Consider the following 27,137-nt stretch of genomic DNA (forward strand, 5'->3'; position numbering starts at 1 on the left):
AGGAAAGATCTAAAATTGACACCCTAACATCACAATTAAAAGAACTAGAGAAGCAAGAGCAAACACATTCAAAAGCTAGCAGAAGGCAAGAAATAACTAAGATCAGAGCAGAACTGAAGGAAATAGAGACACAAAAAACCCTTCAAAAAATCAGTGAATCCAGAAGCTGGTTTTTTGAAAAGATCAACAAAATTGATAGACCACTAGAAAGACTAATAAAGAAGAAAAGAGAGAAGAATCAAATACACACAATAAAAAATGATAAAGGGGATATCACCATCGATCCCACAGAAATACAAACTACCATCAGAGAATACTAAAAACACCTCTATGCAAGTAAACTAGAAAATCTAGAAGAAATGGATAAATTCCTCAAAATATACACCCTCCCAAGACTAAACCAGGAAGAAGTTGAATCTCTGAAATAGACCAATAACAGGCTCTGAAATTGAGGCAATAATTAATAGCTTATCAACCAAAAACAGTCCAGGACCAGATGGATTCATAGCCGAATTCTACCAGAGGTACAAGGAGGAGCTGGTACCATTCCTTCTGAAACTATTCCAATCAATAGAGAAAGAGGGAATGCTCCCTAACTCATTTTATGAGGCCAGCATCATCCTGATACCAAAGCCTGGCAGAGACACAACAAACAAAGAGAATTTTAGACCAATATCCCTGATGAACATCAATGCAAAAATCCTCAATAAAACACTGGCAAACCGAACCCAGCAGCACATCAAAAAGCTTATCCACCATGATCAAGTTGGCTTCATCCTTGGGATGCAAGGCTGGTTCAACATATGCGAATCAATAAACGTAATCCATCATATAAACGGAACTAAAGACAAAAGCACATGGTTATCTCAATAGAGGCAGAAAAGGCCTTTGACAAAATTCAACAGACCTTCATGCTAAAAACCCTTAATAAACTAGGTATTGATGGGATGTATCTCAAAATAATAAGAGCTATTTATGATAAACCCACAGCTAATGTCATACTGAATGGGCAAAAACTGGAAGCATTCCCTTTGAAAACTGGCACAAGACAGGGATGCCCTCTCTCACCACTCCTATTCAACATAGTGTTGGAAGTTCTGGCAAGGGCAATCAGGCAGGAGAAGGAAATAAAGGGTATTCAATTAGGAAAAGAGGAAGTCCAATTGTCCCTGTTTGCAGATGACATGATTGTATATCTAGAAAACCCCATCGTCTCAGCCCAAAATCTCCTTAAGCTGACAGGCAACTTCAGCAAAGTCTCAGGATATATCACAAGCATTCTTATACACCAATAACAGACAAACAGAGAGCCAAATCTTGAGTGATCTCCCATTCACAATTGCTTCAAAGAGTATAAAATACCTAGGAATCCAACTTACAAGGGACGTGAAGGACCTCTTCAAGGAGAACTACAAACCACTGCTCAATGAAATAAAAGAGGATACAAACAAATGGAAGAACAGTCCATGCTCATGGGTAGGAAGAATCAATATCGTGAAAATGGCCATACGGCCCAAGGTAATTTATAGATTCAATGCCATCCCCATCAAGCTACCAATGACTTTCTTCACAGAATTGGGAAAAACTACTTTAAAGTTCATACGGAACCAAAAAAGAGCCCTCATCACCAATTCAATCCTTAAGCCAAAAGAACAAAGCTGAAGGCATCACACTACCTGACTTCAAACTACACTACAAGGCTACAGTAACCAAAACAGCATGGTACTGGTACCAAAACAGAGATATAGATCAATGGAACAGAACAGAGCCCTCAGAAATAATGCCACATATCTACAACTATCTGATCTTTGACAAACCTGAGAAAAACAAGCAATGGGGAAAGGATTCCCAGCTTAATAAATGGTGCTGGGAAAACTGGCTAGCCATATGTAGAAAGCTGAAACTGGATCCCTTCCTTACACCTTATACAAAAATTAATCCAAGATGGATTAAAGACTTAAACATTAGACCTAAAACCATAAAAACCCTAGAAGAAAACCGAGGCAATGCCATTCAAGACATAGGCATGGGCAAGGACCTTTTGTCTAAAACACTGAAAGCAATGGCAACAAAAGACAAAATTGACAAGTGGGATCTAATTAAACTAAAGAGCTTCTGCACACAAAAGAAACTACCATCAGAGTGAACAGGCAACCTATAGAATGGGAGAAAATTTTTGCAATCTACTCATCTGACAAAGGGCTAATATCCAGAATCTATAATGAACTCAAACAAGTTTACAAGAAAAAAACAAACAACCCCATCAAAAAGTGGGTGAAGGATATGAACAGACACTTCTCAAAAGAAGATATTTATGCAGCCAAAAGACACATGAAAAGATGCCATTATCGCTGGCCATCAGAGAAGTGCAAATCAAAACCACAATGAGATACCATCTCACACCAAGTTAGAATGGCGATCATTAAAAAGTCAGGAAACAACAGGTGCTGGAGAGGATGTGGAGAAATAGGAACACTTTTACACTGCTGGTGGGACTGTAAACTAGTTCAACCATTGTGGAAGTCAGTGTGGCAATTCCTCAGGGATCTAGAACTAGAAATATCATTTGACCCAGCAATCCCATTACTGGGTATATACCCAAAGGATTATAAATCATGCTGTTATAAAGACACATGCACACGTATGTTTATTGTGGCACTATTCACAATAGCAAAGACTTGGAATGAACCCAAATGTCCAACAATGATAGACTGGACTAAGAAAATGTGGCACATATACACCATGGAATACTATCCAGCCATAAAAAATGATGAGTTCATTTCCTTTGTAGGGACATGGATGAAGCTGGAAACCATCATTCTCAGTAAACTATCACAAGGACAAAAAACCAAACAGTGCACGTTCTCACTCATAGGTGGGAACTGAACAATGAGAACACATGGACACAGCAAGGGGAACATCACACACCGGGGCCTGTTATGGGGTGGGGGGAGGGGGGAGGGATAGCATTTGGAGATATATCTAATATTAAATGACGAGTTACTGGGTGCAGCACACCAACATGGTATATGTATACATATGTAACAAACCTGCACGTTGTGCACATGCACCCTAAAACTTAAACTATAATAAAAATTAAAAAAATAAAACAGATTTTCCCTTATTCTCAATCTTTCAATCATTCACCTGTACTCCTTGCACATATTATCAATAAATATTAATTCCAGTAAATTCAATATTGATTTGCTGTAGATTACTGTTTATGCCACATCTTGCTTCAGTTATAAGGTCCTAAAAGCAGCAGGAGATACACTCAGAAGAAGATTTAAATAATCCCGGTAGTACAAAAAGAATACTTCATGGTTTTAAACATATATATTATACTGGCATCTGGCTTTTCAACCGGTCTTGTTCTGTGGAGTTTACTTTCACACTGAATTGGGTTTACACTTAAGGGCTACAGATACACCTTAGGGTGGTCATCCCTTATTCAGTGATTTAGGACTCTCTCTAGGAAACCTGGCATATCTATCTGCTCAATCAAACATTATCAGATATGCATTAAGTGATTGATAATTGATTGTGGGCAAATATTCCTGGTCTAAGAATCTGAGTAAACTGTCTTCACAGAATTCTTTCTTTTAATCATTTTATTTGTTCATCCATTCCAGTTTAGATCAATCATAATTTTGAGTACATATTATGTACCAAGCACTATACTGGGAATAAAATGTAAATGAATACAATCCCTGTTCTAAAGATACAATAAATCTATTCGGGAAGATGCATCTACACTGGAATCATAATAAAATTTGTGGATAAGAAGAGATTCCATAGAGTATTGTGGGAACACAGACAAAGGGTGCATAGTGAAAGGCTCAGCTGGTAGATGGGCTGTTTAGTGAATGCACAAATCATTGCTAAGGAGTGAGAAATTGTGGGGAAATTTTTTTCTCTAGGTGGCAGCCTGTGGATTTTCTTCTAGTCATTCCAGATAATTCTTGCAAGTAAAACAAAAAAAAGAAAATGTGGGGTCAGGGAAACAGGGAGGAGGAAAGAAAACAAAGGACAGGAGAGAAGAGGGTAGGAGAGAAGAGACCAAAGAGAATGAAAGGAAAATGAAGTGTCGAGTTCTGTCACTATTATTGCGTGGGAGTCTAAGTCTCTTAGTAGGTTTCTAAGAACTTGGTTTATGAATCTGGGTGCTCCTGTGTTCTCCTGGGTGCTCTGTGTGCTCCTGCATATATATTTAGGATAGGTAGGTGTTCTTGTTGAATGGAACCCTTTACCATTATGTATTGCTCTTCTTTGTCTTTTTTGATCTTTGTTGGTTTAAAGTGTGTTTTGTCTGAAATTAGAGTTGCAATTCCTGCCTTTTTCTGATTTCCATTTGCTTGGTAGATTTTCCTCCATCCCTTTATTTTGAGCCTATGGGTGTCACTGAATGTGAGATGGGTCTCTTGAAGACAGCATTCCATTGAGTCTTGCTTTTTTATCCAGCTTGCCACTCTGCCTTTTAAATGGGGCATTTAGCTCATTTACATTCAAGGTTAGTGTTGACATGTGTGGATTTGATCCTATCATTGTGTTGTTAGCTGGTTATTATGACAGCTTGTTTAACAGTGTCACTGGTCAGTGTATTTAAGTGTGGGTGTTTTTGTACTGGCTGGTACCAGTCTTTCCTTTCCATCTTTAGCACTCCTTTCAGGATCTCTTAGAAGGCAAGTCTGGTGGTAACAAACTCCCTCAGCATTTGCTTATCTGAAAAGGATCTTGAGCAGGACCATCTCCTTTGAACAGCTTCTGGAAAAACTTGACAGCTACTGTATCTCTAGCACGTATACCTACAGTCCCCTCCCTCTTTTTGTTACCACCTCATGGTAATAGTATCATCACAAAACTAGCAATTTTGATGTGATTAGACATTAGGTCTCCCTTAAACCACTTTCTAACCAACCACACTGGCAATGATTGACACTTCTGCCTTCTGATTCTGACAGGCCTTTGCAGTACTGCTTCTTTGCAATGGGGTTCACCTGCCCTCACTGTCAGACTCTACCCAAACTCACTGGGGACAGGGACAGACTCCCATTCATCCCTGTAGAGCCTATTACATGGGTGAAGAATTTTTCAATTGGTTGCTTCCTGAAATTGCTTCTGGAAGGAATGACTTATTCTAATTTTAACCCCAAACTGTAATTTTGCCAGCCTCACAGACAAAAATCCCATTCTGGGCTTTATTTATTTCACATTCTCTCTCATTGCTCATGTTCTGCCTGGAGTTTCCTTTCCTTAGACTATGTACAGAGCAGTATCCATACATACACTCTTCCATCTCTATTACATTTAAACCTGCTTCTCCCAAACCTCATAGTCACAGCAAATGTCTTTTAATCTTGTGGAATAGCATTTCTCAAAATGTGTCCCATAAATAGCAGTTTGTTGAAATGTTTGGAGAACAAGGCTTACAGTCAAATAAATTTAGAAAAAAATATGCAAAGTATCTGAACAACCATGTATTTAAAGAAATTGTTTTAACATCTTTCAAGGTTAGTATTCTAAAGATCAGAGTAACCTGGGTAGATTTTTAAAAATACAGATCCACCGGCTCAGCTTAGACTTGCCAAGTCAAAATGTTTGATAGTAAGTCTGAGAAATCTTTGTTTTTTGGACTGTCTTAGTATTTATCACGTCACCATCCAGGTCTGAATTCCAGAACAGTGTTTGAGAGCCTCTATTCTATAAAACTCTCCAAGACCCTTTTACTGATGATCTGACAACACCCCAGTAGCCCTCTATTCACCAACTAACTGTTCACAATGCTTCATAATGCCATTTATTGCATTCTTTAAAAAGTCTATAACTAACTATTTGGTACATTTACAAAGATGAAGGAAACGAGGAGGTGAATAGCCCCTCGAAGGAAGCCATTTTAGATTTTAATTCTTGACTACTCTCATTCCTATTTGCTTTCTCTCCCAAACCACTCTTTCCTCAACTTAATGTTAGTTGTGTATCCATTATTTCTCAGAGCCTTAGCATTCATTCATTGTGCACTAATGAGAAATGGTAAAGCACTGTGGACATCAGTGTTAATAACTTCTGCATACAGCAATAAATCATTAACATTTTCTTAACAGATTCATAAAATATATTTTGTACTGTTTAAGCTACTTAATTAAAAAATATGAAAAAATTTTCATTATTTTAAAATTGTTTAGAGTTTTTATCTTTATTTTCATTTACAAAAAATGCTTTGAAGCTGGTAAAAACTAAGTATAAAACGTATAACAAGTATTACAAGTAATCAAAATGTGAGTAATAAATTACAGCCCAGTGTACAATTAACAGCACAAAAAATAACAAGACTGGTTGTCAACAGGATGGCAAGTCAATGAGAAGGCATGTAATACAGATTAATTTTTAACTGAAAATAATATTTGTTTCACATCTAAACTGCAGTTTCCTGAAAATTATCATAAATTCAAGGCAGTGAAAAGATTTTTTGAGGTGTTTTTAAAATGATTTGTTTCCTTCTTTATAAATTTACCCTCAAGATCATTTAGACACAGCATTTCATAATCTCATGCTTTCTTGCATGTCAATTTATCCTTTTAATTAAAGACACACTACATTTCTCTTGTAATTATTGTTTTATGGACATATCTCTGACATGTAATACCTTCTCATATATTTATTGGCTACTTGTATTTATTTTTATCTCAATTACAAGTTTGACTATATATATACTTGTCTTTTTTGATTGTTCACCTTTTTAAATTAATTTTTGTTTGTTCTTTGTACAAGTATTAATGTTAGAAATCTGTGTCTATGTTGCAAATATTTCTTCTTCACCTTATATAAAGAAGCAATGGAAAGTATATTCCATCTGACTCATTCCTGCTCCTGAAATAACTTCTGAGTTTTCTATAATACTTTATTTTGTTTTTCTTTTTTTGGTAGTAAAGAGAAGCCCATCTTCCTGCTTGGAGAAAGGGAGAAAAGAAATCTATAAATCAATGTTAACTATCCTAACTACTTAATTTTTTCCCCCACAGGCGAGCTCAATTACATGAGCAACTACTGAACCTGAGAGGTTATTTGTTTCCCCGAGTAAATCATGCTAGCAGCAACCCTCATCCAACAAGTTACCTCCTGCTTTTGACATCTATCAGATTAGCTGCTCTATCAGCGTATAAGTCGTCTTTGCAATAGGTTTGTTCCACATTCCCTGAAGGTAATTTTAAACTACTAATATAGCAATCTTTCCCTGAAAAAAGTGATAGTGATTCTCTTTATAGATCTTCAAAGTCAAGAAGAGAATTCTGCTCATCTCAAGACACTAAACAATAAGCAATATTATCTGAAGAAAATATTAAAATATTTGCTTAGAATAAAAGTGTGGCATCTGGAGTCATTTAAATTATTTCTTTTGTTCTACTCATCAAAATAAACAACAGAATTTGAATACAATTTGATTAGTTGTGAAATATGTATACTACCTTGAAATAATCACTATAATCGGTGATGAACATAGCCATCACACCCAAAAGTTTCGTCTTGTCTCCGTATAATTTCCACTCCATGGCCAGACAACCACTGATAGTCTTTACCAAAGTTTCTATTCAAATATTTTGCCCAGCTTTTTCTTCATATTAAGTTATGATAATCTTTATAAATTCTGAATACAAGTCTTTTATCAGATATACGCTTTGCAAATATTTTCTACCAGTCTGCTGCTTATCTCTTCATTTCCTTAACTGCATCTTTCAAAGAGCAGAAGCTTTTACTTTTTATGAAGTCCAACTTTATCATCTTTTTTCTTTTATATACACCATGGAATATTATGCAGCCATATAAAAAAGGTTGAGTTCGGCAGGGCACGGTGGCTCACGCCTGTAATCCCAGCACTTTGGGAGGCTGAGGCGGGTGGATCACAAGGTCAGGAGATCGAGACCATCCTAGCTAACACGGTGAAACCCCGTCTCTACTAAAAAATACAAAAAATTAGCCGGGTGTGGTGGCACGCACCTGTAGTCCCAGCTACTCGGGAGGCTGAGGCAGGAGAACGGCGTGAACCCGGGAGGTGGAGCTTGCAGTGAGCAGAGATCGCGCCACTGCACTCCAGCCTGGGTGAAAGAGCTAGACTCCGTCTCAAAAAAAAAAAAAAGGTTGAGTTCATGTCCTTTGCAGGGACATGGATGAAGCTGGAAACCATCACTCTTAGCAAACCAACACAGGAACAGAAAACCAAACACCGCATGTTCTCACTCATAAGTGGGAGTTGAACAATGAGAACACATGGACACATGGAGGGGAACATCACACACCGGGACCTTCGGGAGGTGGGGGACTAGGGGAGGGATAGCATTAGGAAAAATACCTAATATAGATGATGGGTTGATGGGTGCAGCAAACCACCATGGCAAGTGTATACCTATGTAACACCTGCACGTTCTGCACATGTATCCCAGAACTTAAAGTATAGTAATAATAATAAATAAATATGCAGAATAGGCAACTCTCTAGAGGTTGAAGGTAGATTGGTGGTTGCTTAGGGATGGTGGGTAGTGGTGGGAGAGTGGATTGATATCTAAGGGATATGGAGTTTCTTTGTGAAGCGATGAAATGTTTTAAAAATAACTGTGGAGGGATGGTTGCACATATATTTAAATATGTTAAAACCACTGAATTGTATATTTTAAATGTATGATCTATATGGTATGTGAATTGTATCTCCTGAAGGCTTTTCAACAAAACAACACTGCTCTAACTTAGACCAAACCAAAGTTTGTGTCAAATCCTGCTATGTAATATTGGTTAAATTTTATAGTATAAAATCTAAGCTTTATTCATGAGGATACTCACTTCATTGCTGAGATGTGTCAACAAAATGTATTAGTAAATTTATAGGAACAAAATATTAGACCTATTACTGAGAAAATACAAAACCTGGAAATAGGAATATATCATTAAAAAGAATCTTATTTAGAGTCAAGGGAAGTTATGAAATATATCAAGGAAATTAGTAGTTGCTAAATATTGAGTTAATATGTTAGACATTCCTTCTCAGTGATTACAGAATACTTATATCAAACGGAATTAGATTAGACATGTATTTGAAAGGTAGACATCCAAAGTAGAATAAATTTATCATTTGGTATCCTAAGTAATTGAATTTCTTTCTTGCATTTACTTTCAATCGACAAAATAGTTAAGTGCTCTAGTGCTACTACTTTGTTTTAAAACCCCTTTGTACATCTAAATGTAACTTTAAATTATTTTTATATAAATTGTGACTCTTAAAATAAAAAAAGAGAATTCCTTGCTCACCCAACGTCTCAGATATTTTCCTATATTTTATGCTAAAAGTCTTATACTTTTAGTTTTTATGCTTAGTCCAATGATTCATTTTGAGTTAATTATTATAAATGATACAGGATATGGATCAAAATTTGTTTTCATTGTTTTGTTTTGTTACATATGGTTTTCAATTTGTTTGAACAGCATTTGATGAGGAGACTATTCTTTCTCCACTGATGACTTTGCTTGTCAAAAATCAGTTTTCCATAAATATATGTGTCTGTTTCCAGACTTTCTATTCTGTTTATTTTATTTATTTATCTGTCTTTGCCATTACCCATACTGCATTGATTACTACAGCTTTTAGTAAGTCTTAGGTAATATTTGTCCTCCAATTTTCTTCTTTCTTTCATAAATTTGTTTTGGCAAATCTAGGTGATTTGTGTTTCCACATTAATTTTTAATCATTTTGTCATGTTTCACAAAAACATCTATTGAAATTTTTTTTGTGTGTGGGAGCTAAAAATTAAAACAATTTAATCCATAGGGAAATGGAGAGTAGAATGACAGTTACCAGAAGCTGTAAAGTGTAGTAGAGGGGGGAAAGGGTTATGATAAATGGGTACAAAAATATAATTAGATAGAATGAATAAATTCTGGTATTTGATAGCACAACAGGATGACTAAATTTAACAATAATTTATGATACATTTATAAATAACTAAGAGTACAATTAGCATGTTTGTAAACATAAAGAAAGGAAAAATGCTTGAGAGGATGGATACCCCTTTTACCCTGATGTGATTATTATTATTTTTTTTATTATACTTTAAGTTTTAGGGTACATGTGCACATTGTGCAGGTTAGTTACATATGTATACATGTGCCATGCTGGTGCGCTGCACCCACTAACTCGTCATCTAGCATTAGGTATATCTCCTGATGCTATCCCTCCCCCCTCCCCCCACCCCACAACAGTCCCCCGAGTGTGATATTCCCCTTCCTGTGTCCATGTGATCTCATTGTTCAATTCCCACCTATGAGTGAGAATATGCAATGTTTGGTTTTTTTGTTCTTGCGATAGTTTACTGAGAATGATGATTTCCAATTTCATCCATGTCCCTACAAAGGACATGAACTCATCATTTTTTATGGCTGCATAGTATTCCATGGTGTATATGTGCCACATTTTCTTAATCCAGTCTATCATTTTTGGACATTTGGGTTGGTTCCAAGTCTTTGCTATTGTGAATAATGCCGCAATAAACATACGTGTGCATGTGTCTTCATAGCAGCATGATTTATAGTCCTTTGGGTATATACCCAGTAATGGGATGGCTGGGTCAAATGATATTTCTAGTTCTAGATCCCTGAGGAATCGCCACACTGACTTCCACAATGGTTGAACTAGTTTACAGTCCCACCAACAGTGTCAAAGTGTTCCTATTTCTCCACATCCTCTCCAGCACCTGTTGTTTCCTGACTTTTTAATGATTGCCATTCTAACTGGTGTGAGATGGTATCTCATTGTGGTTTTGATTTGCATTTCTCTGATGGCCAGTGATGATGAGCATTTTTTTTTTTTTTTTTTTTTTTTTTGAGACGGAGTCTCGCTCTGTCGCCCAGGCTGGAGTGCAGTGGAGCAATCTCGGCTCACTGCAAGCTCCGCCTCCCGGGTTCACGCCATTCTCCTGCCTCAGCCTCCCAAGTAGCTGGGACTACAGGCTCCCACCACTGCGCCCGGCTAATTTTTTGTATTTTTAGTAGAGATGGGGTTTCACCATGGTCTCGATCTCCTGACCTCATGATCCGCCCACCTTGGCCTCCCAAAGTGCTGGGATTACAGGCGTGAGCCACCGCGCCTGGCCGAGCATTTTTTCATGTGTTTTTTGGCTGCATAAATGTCTTCTTTTGAGAAGTGTCTGTTCATGTCCTTCGCCCACTTTTTGATGGGGTTGTTTGTTTTTTTCTTGTAAATTTGTTTGAGTTCATTGTAGATTCTGGATATTAGCCCTTTGTCAGATGAGTAGGTGGCGAAAATTTTCTCCCATTTTGTAGGTTGCCTGTTCACTCTGATGGTAGTTTCTTTTGCTATGCAGAAGCTCTTTAGTTTAATTAGATCCCATTTGTCAATTTTGTCTTTTGTTGCCATTGCTTTTGGTGTTTTAGACATGAAGTCCTTGCCCATGCCTATGTCCTGAATGGTAATGCCTAGGTTTTCCTCTAGGCCAGGGCAATTAGGCAGGAGAAGGAAATAAAGGGTATTCAATTAGGAAAAGAGGAAGTCCAATTGTCCCTGTTTGCAGACGACATGATTGTATATCTAGAAAACCCCATTGTCTCAGCCCAAAATCTCCTTAAGCTGATAAGCAACTTCAGCAAAGTCTCAGGATACAAAATCAATGTACAAAAATCACAAGCATTCTTATACACCAACAACAGACAAACAGAGAGCCAAATCATGAGTGAACTCCCATTCACAATTGCTTGAAAGAGAATAAAATACCTAGGAATCCACCTTACAAGGGATGTGAAGGACCTCTTCAAGGAGAACTACAAACCACTGCTCAATGAAATAAAAGAGGATACAAACAAATGGAAGAACATTCCATGCTCATGGGTAGGAAGAATCAATATCGTGAAAATGGCCATACTGCCCAAGGTAATTTACAGATTCAATGCCATCCCCATCAAGCTACCAATGCCTTTCTTCACACAATTGGAAAAAACTACTTTAAAGTTCATATGGAACCAAAAAAGAGCCCGCATCGCCAAGTCAATCCTAAGCCAAAAGAACAAAGCTGGAGGCATCACACTACCTGACTTCAAACTATACTACAAGGCTACAGTAACCAAAACAGCATGGTACTGGTACCAAAACAGAGATATAGATCAATGGAACAGAACAGAGCTCTCAGAAGCAACGCCGCATATCTACAACTATCTGATCTTTGACAAACCTGAGAAAAACAAGCAATGGGGAAAGGATTCCCTATTTAATAAATGGTGCTGGGAAAACTGGCTAGCCATATGGAGAAAGCTGAAACTGGATCCCTTCCTTACACCTTATACAAAAATCAATTCAAGATGGATTAAAGACTTAAACGTTAGACCTAAAACCATAAAAACCCTGTTGAAATTTTATTGAGATTGTATTAAATCCTTAGATCTATTTCTGAAGAATTTATATCGAAACAATATTGAGTCACTCAACCTATAGATAGTATATTTCTCCATACATTTAGGTTTTAAATTTCTCTTAGTAGTACTTTATATTTTTCAGTTATAAATATTTAACATAAGACCTTAAAGTTCTCAGAATTACCTATATATATTTCACATGTTTGTATTATTGTAGATGGTGCTTTAAAAATTTCCATATCTATTTTGTATATAGAAATACAATTGACTAATGTATATTAAGCTTGTAATGTGTCCTTTGATAAACTCACTTTATTCGTAGTAGCAGATTTTCTTGTAGATTTCTTTGGATTTTCTACATAAACAATCATATAATCTGTGAACAAAATCAGTTTTACTACTTTCATTACAATCTAAATATATCTCTAAATACACATTATTTATTTGTGTTGGGAAGATTTACTATCCTCCTTCTAGTTACTTAAAACTACATAATATATCATTGTTAAGTATCATCATCCTACAGTTTTATAGAATACTAGAGTTTATTCATCCTATCTAGCTGTAATTTTAATATCCCTCAACAAATATTTTCCTATGCCTCTTTCCCCCTACCCTTCCCAGTCTCTAGTATCCTCTGTTCTATTTTTTATTTCTATGAGATCAACTTTCTTTAGTTTCCACGTGAGTAAGAAAATGCGGTGCTGAAATCTGTGTTCCTGGCTGACTTCACTTATCATGTCCTCCTTTTCCATCTCTATTGCCATGAATGATGGAATTTAATTCTTTTTAATGGCCGAATAGTATTTCATGGTATATACGTCTGTGTGTGTGTATATATATATGTATATATGTGTATATATATATATATAATATACCTTATAATTTTCCTTATATGTTCATCTATTGATAGACACTTAGGTTGATTTCACATCTTTCTATTGTGAATAGTGCTGCTATAAATATGGGTGTTCAGGTATCCCTATGATATACTGATTTCATTTTCTTTGAATAAATACCCAGAAGAAGGACTGCTAGATCATACAGTTGTTCTATTTTCTGTTTTGTGAGAAACCTCCATATAGTTCTCCATGATGGCTATGCTAATTTACATTCCTAACAACAGTGTGCAAGTATTCCAGTTTCTCCATATCCTCACCAACACGTGCCTTTTGTCTTTGATAATAGCCATTCTGACAAATGTGAAGTGATATCTCATTGTGATTTCTATTTCCATGTCGTTAATGTTTAGTAACATTGACCAGCTTTTTATATATCTGTTTAGCCATTTGTATGTCCTCTTTGGAAAAATATCTATCCAAGTCTTTAGCCCATTTTTAACTAGGTTATTATGAATTTTTTGTGCTATTAGGTTATAAAAATACCATATATATTTTGGAGATTAATCCTTATCAGATACATGGTTTGCAAATGTTTTCTCCCATTCTGTATATGTTGCGTTTTTCCTCTTGACAATTTTCTCCTTTGCTGTGAAGAAGGTGTTTAGTTTGATGTAGTCCTGTGTTTTAATTTTTGATTCTGATACCTGTGCTTTTGATGTTGTATTCATTAAATCATTACCAAGTCCAATGTCATGAAACATTTCCCCCATATTTTCTTCTAGGAGTTGCACAGTTTCAGATCTTATGCTTAAGTCTTCAGTCTATTTTGAATTAATTGTTATGTCTGACGTAAGATAAGGGTCCAATTTCATTTTTATGCATGTGGATATCTAGTTTTCCCAACACCATTTGTTGAAAGACTATCCTTTCCTCCCTGTGTATTCTTGGTACTCTTGTTGATGATCAGTTGACTGTATACATGTAGGTTGATTTCTAGGCTCTTTTATCCAATCCATTGGTCTATATGTCTGTTTTTGTGCCAATACCAGACTGTTTAATTTACTGTAGCTTTATAATATATTTTGGAATTACCAAGTGTTCTGTCTCCAGCTTTGTTCTTTCCTTTCAAGATTATTTTGGTATTCATGGTCATTCATTCTCTATGATTTATAGAATTATTTATTTCTGTTAAAAATGCCTTTGTGATTTTGATAGAGGTTGCATTAAATATATAGATTGCTTTAGGAAGTATGAAAATTTTTGTAATATTAAGTTTTCCAATCCAGAGAGAAGATCTCTATTTGTGTCTACCTAATTTTTTCATCAATGTTTAGAGGTTTTTATTGTACAAATGTTTCACTTCCTCAGTTTATTCCTATTTTATAATTTTTGCTGTTATTGGAAATGGGATTATTTTTGAAATTTTCTTTCTAGATAGTTCATTGTTCATGTATATAAACACAACTGATTTTTGTATGTTTAATCTGTATCCTGTAAGTTTACTGAGTTCATTTATTAGTTTTACCAGTTTTAGGGTTGAGTCTTTAGGATATATATATATATAATTCATATATATATATTGAAATATATATTCACATATGTATGAATATATATTCACACATATATGAATATATATTCATATATACACATATATATGAATATATATTCATATATATTCATAAATATATTCATATATATTCATAAATATATTCATATATATTCATAAATATATTCATATTCACATATATTCACATATATATATTCATATATATTCACATATATATATTCATATATATTCACATATATATTCACATATATATATTCATATATATTCACATATATGAATATATATTCACATATATATTCACATATATATTCATATATAGTCACATATATATTCATATATATGTGAATATATATTCACATATATATTCACATATATATTCATATATATTCACATATATATTCACATATATATATTCATATATATTCACATATATGAATATATATTCACATATATATTCACATATATATTCACATATATATTCACATATATATTCACATATATATTCATATATCTTCATGTCATTTGCAAATGATAAAAATATTCTTTCTTTCTGATATGGATCCATTTTACATCTTTTTCTTGTCTACTTGCTCTGGTTAGGAATTCCAGCACTACGTTGGATATAAATGGGAGAGTGGGCAAGGTTGTCATGTTCCTGACCTTAATGGGAACACTTTAATTTTTTCATTTTTGATTATGATATTAGCTATCAGCTTTTCATATACAGCCTTTATTATGTTGAGGTACCTTCTTTGAGGCTCCTGAGTTTTTTGAGAGTTTTTATCAGGAAGGTATGTTGAATCTTGTAAAATGCTTTTTTATTTTCTGCACCTAGTGAGATGATCATGTAATTTATAGCTTTTATTCTGTTAATGCAGTGTATTACAAAAATTGATTTGCATATATTCAATGATTCTAGGGATAAATCCCAATTAGTCATAGTATATGACGCTTCTAGTATGCTATTGGATTCAGTTACCTAGCATTACATCGATAATTTTTTTTTTGTATCTGTAGTCAGGGATATTGGCCTATAGTTTTCTTTTTTTTTTCTTTGTGGTATCTTTGACTTTGGTATCTGGGTAAGGCTAGACTCATAAAATGAGTTTCAATGCCTTCTCACCTCTTCAGTATTTTGAAAAACTTTGAAAAGATTGGCATACATTATTCTCTAAATGTTCAGTAATATTTGCCATTATGTGATTATTACACATTGCATGCCTGTACCAAAATATCTCATGTACCCCCACAAATATATATACCTACTATGTATCCACAAAAATTAAAAATTTAAAAATTTAAAAAATTTTCATGGCAACATTTTTAATAGCAAAAAATTGTAAATCCACCCAAAGTCTATCATCTCATAAATGGACAAGCAAAATGTGGCATAGCCATACAATGGAATACTACTTGACACATATAAATTACTGACTCATGCTACAATATGAATAAACTTTAAAACCATTTGCTAAATGAGAAAAGTCAGTCACAAAAGATTGCACATTGTATGATTTCTTTTATATGAAGTATCCAGAGTAGCTTCATTTATAGAGATCAAAAGTGGTTGCTTACTTATGGAGTACGGAGAGAATGAGAATTGAGAGTGACTGGGCATAGGGTTTCTTTGATGAGGGATGTAAAATTTGTTAGCATTAGGTTGTGATAGTTACACAATCCTGTGAAAATATTACAAAATTTTGAACTGTACATTTCACATGGGTGAAATGTATGGTATGTAAGTAATATCTGTGTAAAACTGTTAAATTTCTGCTACATTTTAAACTTTTGTTCCCTTGCAGGTAAACTATCTTTTTGTCTGGGATGATTTCGAGATTTGGTTATTTACTACTGGTGTTCATGAATATGGTGGAGATGAGTGTTGTTTACTATATGTTTCTTCTGCCTAGGTTTATTAGCTTTCTTTAATTTGTGAGCATATGAAACACATGAATAAGAGGTATTTAATGCCTTTTCTGTTAATGTCATCATATTTGTTACTTCTGAAAGGGTTCCTCTTCATCACTTTTTCTTCTTGGTTATAGCTGACATTTTTTGATTCTTTGTATATCTAGTAATTTTTATCTGGATTCTGGACACCTTATTTTATTATGTTAAATTCTGGATTTTGTTGTATTCCTTTGAAGTGTAACTTTTTCTTTCAGGCAATTCAGTAATTGATAGACTGGTTTATTATAGTTAAATTTTTTAAGGTTTTTAAAAAGACTTGTATAGAGTGCTCTTTATTATAGGGCTAACTTGGTCCCTACTTTGAAGGCTTAGCTCTCCTGGTATGTCTACTGAATTTTCTATGATTTTAATAAGGTCTCTCATTCTGATCGGAGGGAATTCAAAGGATTCCCGGTCCTGTGTGAGCTCAGAGAATTTTTCAGCTAGTAGAACCCCCATAATTTTTTCTCCTGAGGAAGTTTTCTTGTCTGACTTTTGGGGGTTTCAATCTATACACTGACAGAGAGGTACTTAGCAAAAGGTTCATGTCAACCACTATCCTAATTTCTGGACCTGTTGTTTAATGTAGCTGCCTTTTCTGTGGTTTTCTGCTCTGAAAATACCAACCATCTTGGCCTCCCTAAACTCAAGTACCTTATCCTCTTCTTATCAGATGTTACAGGCTTTGTTTGTATTCCCCTTCTACCACTTTCCAGAATACAGAAAACCTAGAAGATGATAGGTCATATCATATTTACTTCTCTCAGGGATAGGATCTTTGTTTTCTGTTGCCCATTGTCTGAAAATTACTTTTCCCTCCATTTTGTCCAGTTTTCTACTTTATTTTATTTTATTATAGCAAAAAGACAATTCAGACAACTTATTCCCTTAGGACTAGGAACAGATTTCTTGACATACTATGTTCAAAACAGAAAGGAGGGGGTAGAAATGACTGTTGCCGTCTCATAAAAAATAATTAGGGTCGGAAGACCATGGAATGACCTTTTAAAAGTGCTTAAACAAATAGCTGTCAATCTAGAATTCCTTATGTAGTGAAACTATCCTACTAAGAAGTGAGGTGAATAAAAATGTTTTCTGATACAAGGAAACCTTAAGAATGTATTGCCAGCACAACATCATTATTATTAATGCTAACGTAACTTTTCCTGACTGAATGTCACTGAAACCAGATAGTAACTATGACCTACAGAACAAATTTATAGATCAAATGATTGCCATATACATAAGATGGTAATTATCTTATTTCTTTAAAAGAAAGATACTGTTTAAATAAAAACTTTATAACCCAAGTGTGATATTTATAAAGTATATTACAACAATAGCACAAAGAATGACACGTAAATAGAACTATACCATTAAAGATTCTTGGCCAGGCAGGATGGATTATGCCTGTAATCCCAGAACTTTCAGAGGCTGAGGTGGGAGGGTTCCTTGATTCCAGGAGTTCGAGACCAGCCTGGACAACAAAGCATGACCCCATCCCTAAAAAATATAAATAATTAAAAAAGGAAAAAAAAAAGTTATCATATTTTATGTAAAGTAGTACCATGTTAACTACATGTTCATTTTGATAACTTAAAAATGCATATTATAAACCCTACAGCAACCACTAAAAAAAGCTAAATGGTATAAATAAAAAACAATTGAAGAAATAAATAGGTAGAAAAAAGTTTAACAGGAAAGAGAAAAGAGAGAAAAACACTGATGATTCAAATATGATATAAATGTAAGTAGAAGTAAGGCTGGGCACAGTGTCTCACACCTTTAATCCCAGCACTTTGGGGGACCAAGGAGGGCAGATCACTTGATGTCAGGAGTTCGAGACCAGCCTGGCCAATGTAGTGAAACCCCGTCTCTACAAAAAATACAAAAAAATTAGCTGAGCGTGGTGAGGCGCACCTGTAATCCCAGCTACTCAGTTGACTGAGGCAGGAAAATCACTTGAAACCAGAAGGCGGAGGCTGCAGTGAGCAGAGATTGTGCCACTGCACTCTAGCCTGGATGACAGAGCAAGACTCAGTCTCAAAAACAAAACAAAAAAATTGTAGAACTAGACTCCTAACACTCCCAATTACAGTCAGAGATTGCCTGACTAGATATATAAACAAGACACAACTATATGCTGCCTACAAAAAGAAACATTTTAATTAAAAAGACACAAATAGTTGCAAAAAAAAGATGGAAAGACTATACCATGCAAGCTCGAATAATAAAATATTGAAAAAAGTATATTAGTATCAAACAAAATAGATTTCAATGCAAAGTATTAAAAAACTTTTAAGGTTATGCATATCCTACCTAACCTTCATAGCACATGAAGCAAAAACTGATGGAACAAATAAGTGATATAGCCAAATTTATAATCATTAAGAAATTAGGTACCCTTCTTTCAATAACTGAAATAAAAATTAAGCAAAATAATCAGTAAAGGTATAGAAAATCTGAATAAGTCTATGAACCACTCTGATTTCATTGACTTATTTATAGAACATGAGACCAAATAACTATAGAATAAACACAATTTTCAAGTGTACATGGAATATTCTACAAAATAGTTAACAAGATAGGCTGTGTCACAAAACATATCCCATCAATATTAAAATATTAAAATCTTATACAGTATATTCTTTGACTATAACAAAATTAATTCGGAAAGTGATTATGAACTAAATTTTAATTATAAGCTAGTTGTAAATTGAAAACAACAAATATCTAGATTATTTTCAAGAAGGAAAATTTGGAAAGAAAATAAACAATATTTTAAATGAATGATAAGAAAACAACAAGAACATATGTAGATTGAAGTAAGACAGTGTTTGGAAGTCAATGTAAAGCTGTACATGTTTATATTGCAACAAAAGTAAAACCTCAAATAAATGATTTCATCATCCCCACAAAAGCTGCTAACAGATAAAGGATAAATACAGTTTAAAGCCGTAATCAATAAAGTAAATACACAGTAGAGAAGAATGTAAATAATAAAGTAAACAAAGTCAAAATCGGTTCTTTGAAAATATTAATAAAATTGGTAAATCTTTAGCGAGATGGATCAAGGAAAAAGAGAGAAAACAAATTATTAACACCAGAATTCAAAGTGAGAATATTGCTACAGATCTCATTGATAGCTATGGTAAAATAAGGAAATGTTATAAACAACATTATGCTAATAAACTTGACCACTTAGAAGAAATGAACCTTACGAAGTATTACCAAAGCTGAACCAAGAAAAAGAGATAAAATTTGAACATCCTTTTATCAATTAGGGAAATTAAAATCATAATTTAAAATCTTCCCACAAAGAAAGCCCTAGTTCTACATAATTTTGCCAATAAGTTCCTTCAAATATGTAAGAAAAAATAAAATCCAACTTCACAAACTCTTTTAAAAATCAAGGTATAAAAAACACTTGATTTGGACCAACAGAATTCTTATAACAGAAACTGACAAACATACTATAAGAAAACAACATTATAAACACATAAACTAATACCTTTATAAACAGAAAACATGTTAAAATTGTGAAGAAAAAATATGAAGATAAAATGTGTGAAAAAGCATATATCATTAAGCATGATTTCTCCCGGGAATACGCAGTTAGTTTAACATTTTGAAAAACTAATCAGCAACGAATATCCACTTGTAAATTATGAATTTGTAAAAATATGAATTTCAATTTTACCTCACATCATACACAAAACTTAATTAAACACTTACCATAAACCTAAACAGAAGCATAACAATTCTAATAGCTCTAGGAAGATAGGAATGAATCTTCATGACAGTGAGTTAGGTAAAAGTTTCATAAATAAGAGGCCAAAAGCACAAATGAGAATAGGAAAAATGGATAATTTGGTTTTATCAATATTAAACACTTTTGCTTTCATAAGATAGCACTATAAAATGTAAAAGACAGATATATTCTGGTGTAAAATATCTGCAAATCAAATATCTGATAAAGCAGAGCAAAACATTGCAGATAGATATTTAAAAGGTATAAACAAATGCTCATGGATATTGTTAAGATGTGATGTAAATTCTTTCCATATTAATTTATAGATTCAACATAATACCAACCTTACAATCCACAAGCTTTTTAAAATATAAATTACAAGTTGATTTACAATGTATATAAATACAGTCAAAACAATTTAGGGAAAGTATACAGCTAGAGGACTTACACTCTAAGTCATTCCACTTGAAAGCACCAGGATGACTATTTTATATCATTATATTTTATAAACTATTTTCTACAATAAACCTCATAATAATGGTATAGTGAGCTTTTAGATGTTAGCTAACGGCATTTTTAGTATGTTCATTATATATTCTAGTTTGCCTAAAACACTATGGCTTTATGTTTGTTGCTTCTGTTTTAATATTTGTTTCAAATCTATTTTTTAATAGACTTTATACTTTAGAAATAGTTTTAGATTCACAGAAAAAAATTGAGAAGATAGCACAGAGAGTTCCTGTATACCCTACCCTGCACCCAGTTTCCCCATTACTGACAGGTTGAAGGAGTGTAATACATGTTTTGTAATTGACAAATGAATATTGAAACATTGTTATTAATTTGTCATTGTTTATTGAGATTTGTGTAGTTTTAACTTGTCCTTTTTCTGTTCCAAGATTCCATACAGAATACCACAGCACATGACATTTAGTTATTATGTTTGCTTGGGTGAGAAGACCTCAGACTTTCCTTGTTTCTAGACTGACAGTTCTGCGAAGTACTAGTCAGGGATTCAGTCGGAGAGCCTTAAATATGTATGATGTATTTCTCTTAATTATTCTGGGATGATGGGTTCTTGAGAGGAAGGCCATGGAGGTGAATTGCCATTGTCATTACATAATTTCAAAAGTAAATACTACTAGCATGATTTATGACTGTTGATGCTGGCCTTGATCACCTAGCTGAGATAGTGCATGTCAGACTTCTCCACTGTAGCATTACCTTTTTTCTACTCTGTACTGTACTTTTTGGAAGGAAGTCACAATGTACTTAAGTGGTGAGGAGTTATGCTCCTTCTCTTTCCTGTTTGTGGGCAGCATACCAACTAAATTATTTAGAATTGTTTGGCTCTGGAGATTTATCTCCTCTCCACATTTATTAAATCATATAATCATTTCTTTATAACAGTATGGACTTATGAAAATTTGTTTTATACTTCGGTTATAATCCATTACTGCTTTTTAATAATTGATTGATTTTTGCTCAAATTGTTCTAGCTTTGGACACTGGGTGATCTTTAAGCAGGCTCCTGTGCCCTTTGGCATACCCCCATCATGTCATCAATTTTTAAGCACTTTCTTACTTTCTGACACAATGCTTGAGGCTCACATTATATATTACCCTACCCAGTCCTAAAATCATTCATTTCTCCAAAAAATCTTTGTTTCTTTTATTAAACAACAATGGAAACCAATTTCTGTGCATTAGGTGTGTTTTTGCTACTGAGGTATTGTTGTTACTTTTAGACTTTGTCAACTGACAAAGCAAGGAAATATGTATGTTACTAATGTACACGCATATTTATAAATATTTCTATACATAATCATTTCTGTCTATACATAGTAAAACTTGAATTCATAGTGATGTTTCCCATTCTAATCAAGTACCACATAGATCATTCCTACCTCCTCCATTTGTTTATCTATAAAGTCCCACTTCAACAATGAGAAACTAGTCTTCCATCATCTACGACCAATTTACTTAATTGTTCCATTCTTAATGTTCATGTATAGGAGTATCAGAATTGTTAATCCATCCCCTTTGGGAAACAACTTTATCAACTAGAATACAGTGCTTTTTTGCAGTTGCTTTTCTATTAGTCTTACAGATTCTGCTCATTTCCAAAATTATTAACACAAGCATCTTTTATTTTCACTCTTTTCAGTGAGGTTGCTTTATACATTTGTAGTACAGTTGGATTATCTTGTCCTACTCTGCATTTCTTTCTGAGATTCCTCCAACTTTCTAATAACTGTTTGAATTGGTATACATTAAGATAAACTGTTTGTACTATAAATTTCTAGATTTTGTCAAATGCCTTATGTTATGTATTTCCCATCAAAGAATAATAGAGAATAGTTTTACTCCCTTAAAATTCCTCTGTGCTTTATCTATTCAACCCTTCTCCCTCCCTGTAGACCTCTGGCAATCACTTACCTCTTTACTCCCTCTATAAGTTGCCTTTGCCAAAATGTCATAAAATTAGACAATATAGCATGTCATCTTTTCAGATTAGCTTCTTTCACTTAGTGATATGCATGTTTTTATGGCTTGATAGCTCATTTCTTTTTTAATTACTGAATAATGTTCTATTGTCTTGATGTACCACAGTCTTGTTTATCCATTTACTTAGTGAAGGACATTTTAATTGCTTACAGCTTTTGGTAATAATAAATAAAGCTTATAAAAATATCCAAGCGCAGATCTTTGGGTGAACATAAAGTCTTGAAATCAGTTGGGTAAATACTCAGGAGCTCATTTGTTGAATTGTACAGTAAGTCTATACTTAGCTTTTAGCCAGACTGTCTTTCAAAATGACAGTACCATTTGACATTCCCAGTAGCAATGAATGAGTTTTTGTTGCTCTGCATCCTTGCTAGTATTATGTAGTGTCAGTTTGTAATTTAGATTTTAGCTATTACAATAGGTGTGTAGTATTATCTCAATGTTTTAATTTGCAATTCTCTAATAACAAATGCAGTTGAGCATCTTTTATTTACTATCTGTATGTCGTTTTTGGTGAGGTATCTTTTCAGATGGCTTTTTTGCCCATTTATTAATAGGTTGTTTGTTTTCTTATTTTGAGTTTTAAGTCTTCTTTGCATATTTTAGATATCAGTCCTTTATCAGATATGTTTTTCAAAATAATATCCTCAGTCTATTGCTGTCATTTCATTTTCTTAACAATGGCTTTTATAAAACATACTCAGTCTATAGCTATCATTTCACTCTCTTAACAATGGCTTTTATATAAACACCCCATGGGTTATGCTTTTGGTATTGTACTCTTAAACTAATGACCAAAACTCAAAGTTACATGATTTTCTCTCATTTCCTACAGAATATTTAATTGTGTTTTACATTAAGGTGATAAACAATTATGAATTAATTTTTGAAAAAGATGTAATTTCTGTCTAGATTTCTTTTTTTTGTCTATGGACATCCAATCCTCGCGCATATTTGTTGAAAAAAACTATCGCTTCTTCACTGAAATGCCTTTTTGCCTTTGTCAAAGATTGGTTACCTATATTTGTGTGGGTCTAATTCTGGGTTTTTCATTCAAATCTATTTATACATATCTTTATTCTTTGGCCAATACCATGCTGTCTTCATTATTGTTGCTTTATATTGAGACTTGAAGTCATGTAGTATCAGTTCTCCAGCTTTTTTCTTCAGTGTTATGTTGGTTATTCTGGATCTTTTGCCATTCCATGTAAACTTCAGGATCAAGTTTGTGGTTTTCCACAAAATAGCTAGCTAGGATTTTGATTAGGGTTCTGTTGAATATGTTAATCAAATTGGGAAGAATAAATATATTAAAATATTGATTTTTCTGATTTATGAACATGGAAAATCTCTATATTTAAATCTTTGATTTTTTAATCAGAGTTTTCTGTTTTTCACTCATAGACCCTTTACATATTTTAATTTAAACCTATTTCATTGTATTTGGTGATATCATAAATGATATTGTGTTAGAAAACAATTGATTTTTGCATACTAACTTTATATCCTCAACCTTACAATAATCACCTATTAATTCCGAGAGTTTTTTTGTTTGTTTATTCTTTGGGATTTTCTACAGAGACAATCATATCATCTGTGAACCCTGCACTTTTGGGATCAGAGGATGGGGCTGTGGAAATCTTGGAGCTGGAGGTGAGATCTCCTCAGGGTAAGTTTGGACGAAATATAACTAGTGGGAGATCTCCCTCTAGGCAAGAACATTGCTGGAACTCACTCTGTTCTCAATATTAGTGTGGCCATTACTATGTTTAAATATAAAATTTTTGAAACTTTGGAAATATTTTCATTAAAATGTTGCTGATTTCTTACAATTTGATAATGTTTTCTGTGAAATAAATTGTGTAGATGAAGTATGAATAGCATTTATCTTATTGCTCTGTACATTCACTAGTGCTATAAAAATAGTCCTAATTATATGTCATTTCAAAGACCATAGAAAGACATTAGTGTCCCAAGAGTACTTCCAGAATCTGATAATTGATTTAATGTTGATAGGTCTATGTAGTATTAGAAAATCATTCTTGTATTTTAAGATTCTCGTCATGTTAAAATAGAAACTTCCCTAGGAATTATTGAACTACATTTTTAACCTTATTAATTACTTGCATTTCACTTCAGTCTGCAGACATCTAACATGTTCTTTTTTAATAAGACCATGTAAGAAGCATTCAGATTGAAAAATGAAGTTTCTTGACCCTTTATTTGGAAAATAGGAAAGATGAAAACTTGAGATACCAATGATGAACATAATTTAATTCCAAAAAATTGGAAAGGGCTGCACTAGTTAGCAATAACAGCACTAGTCACTTAATAAAATTATTCAAAGAATATATCTGTTCTCAGAGAGTGGGGGCTGCTTATTGGATTCCTGGGACAGTTTTAAGTATTTTCACGTTAAGTAACCAGGACATATGATTTCAGCTGTTGCTTTCCTACGTCCTTGCAATTTAGTGACCCTGTGATTCACTAGACAGAATGTAGGTAACAAAGCTATTTGTTCAAGTGCACTGAGAACTCGGGTTCCGCAGTCTTGCAGACAGGATGGTCTGAACTTTGGGAGTGGTTCCTATACACTTCCCTGGCAGTTGAGACCCAAGCATTTTACTTACTCCAGTAAAGTTCAGTTGCATCTCCCTGTTGAATATTTTATTAGTTCTACATAATTCCCCCCAGTCTCCAAGGGTCCATCATCTCCAGAATACAGACTGTTTTTTGTTTGCTTTTTCCTTATCGGGAAAGGTTGTTCTAGAAGTATGTATCTTTGGGTTATTTTTACATTTGAATTAGAGATTTTGCTCCTTTGTTTCTTTCATTTTACACTGTTCACCTTCTCAAAGAGTAGGTGATGGATACCTACTCTCTGAAATGTACGGTGATGGTGGTGATAGGGGACAGGCCCTCAAGCACCAGAAAAGAAATTCAGTAGCTGTTTATAGATGAGTGGTTTATCTCAAACATCCCTGAGCTGGTGCTGTTCTATGTCCTCTAGTAAACATCCACCAAATAATATTAAATAATTAAATAAATTGACATGAATGAACGAATCTATTCCTTTGAGGTTTCATTTGTTTGTTTGTTTTAATCTTAGGTAATAAGATTACTTCTGTCAGAGACATTCGAACATGAGTGACTCCATTTTGAATAGGCTAGGTAAAATAAGGCTGAGACCTACTGGCTGCATTCTCAGAAGGTAGGCATTCTTAGTCACAGAATGAGATAGGAGGACGGCACAATTTACAGGGCACAAAGACCCTGTTGATAAAACAGTTGCAGTAAAGAAGCTGGCCAAGACCCACCAAAATGAATATGGTCATGAAAATGACCTCTGGTCGTCCTCATTGCTCATTACACGTGAATTATAATGCATTAGCATACTAAAAGACACTCCCACCAGCACCATGACAGTTTACAAATGTCGTGGCAATATCCTGAAGTCACCCTACACGGTCTAAAGGAGGAAAAAACCCCCAGTTGTGGGAAATCCCTGCCCCTTTCCCGGAAATCTCATGAATAATCCATCCATTGTTTAGCACATAATCAAGAAATAATGGAGTAGCCATTCTTTCATTCCTTTACTTTCTTAATAAACTTGCTTTCACTTTACTCTGTGGACTCGCCCAGATTCTTTCTTGTGCGAGGTTCAAGAACCTTCTTTTGGGGTCTGGATCAAGACCCTTTTTCGATAACATTTCCTCTCAAACCCAGAATGTCTTTTACATGGAATTCTCTTAGAGCCATTTTTAATTGTGTAAACTTTTCCTACAATGGCGGGAAAACAAATGAAGGGTATGTGAATTATTATAATGAATTCCAAGTCATAAAATTGATAGCCAAAAAAAAAAAACAAAACAAAACTCAAAGCAAACAAATCTGTATAGAGGAACAGGTACAGGAAAAAGCCTTTTCATAGGTATAATATAAGCATTGGTATGACAAAAAGCATATTCACAACTTCTTTGAAATTACAGTAAAAGGAGATCCTAGAATATTTCGCAAAAATTGTCAAAAGAAAATATTTCAGTATTAATACTTCAAGTTACATTAAGTGCTATTAATATTAATTCCATTTAATGTACTGCCCCATCACACTCAA

The 27,137-nt window shown here is 34.0% G+C and overlaps 1 long non-coding RNA gene across 3 annotated transcripts in view; it reads right to left on the bottom strand.

The window, feature by feature from the left end:
• Positions 1–27,137, bottom strand: part of LOC129528220 (uncharacterized) — a 357,987-nt gene that overhangs the window by 222,072 nt on the left and 108,778 nt on the right. The window contains exon 3 of one of the 3 annotated variants that reach the window (XR_008673447.2): positions 18,139–18,267. The exons of the other annotated variants lie outside the window; for them this stretch is intronic. This is a non-coding gene — a long non-coding RNA (uncharacterized lncRNA). The remainder of the gene's footprint in view (positions 1–18,138; positions 18,268–27,137) is intronic. 3 annotated transcript variants of the gene reach the window in all.

The sequence above is a fragment of the Gorilla gorilla genome, chromosome 17 (assembly GCF_029281585.2).
Source record: "Gorilla gorilla gorilla isolate KB3781 chromosome 17, NHGRI_mGorGor1-v2.1_pri, whole genome shotgun sequence".
NCBI lineage: Eukaryota > Metazoa > Chordata > Mammalia > Primates > Hominidae > Gorilla > Gorilla gorilla.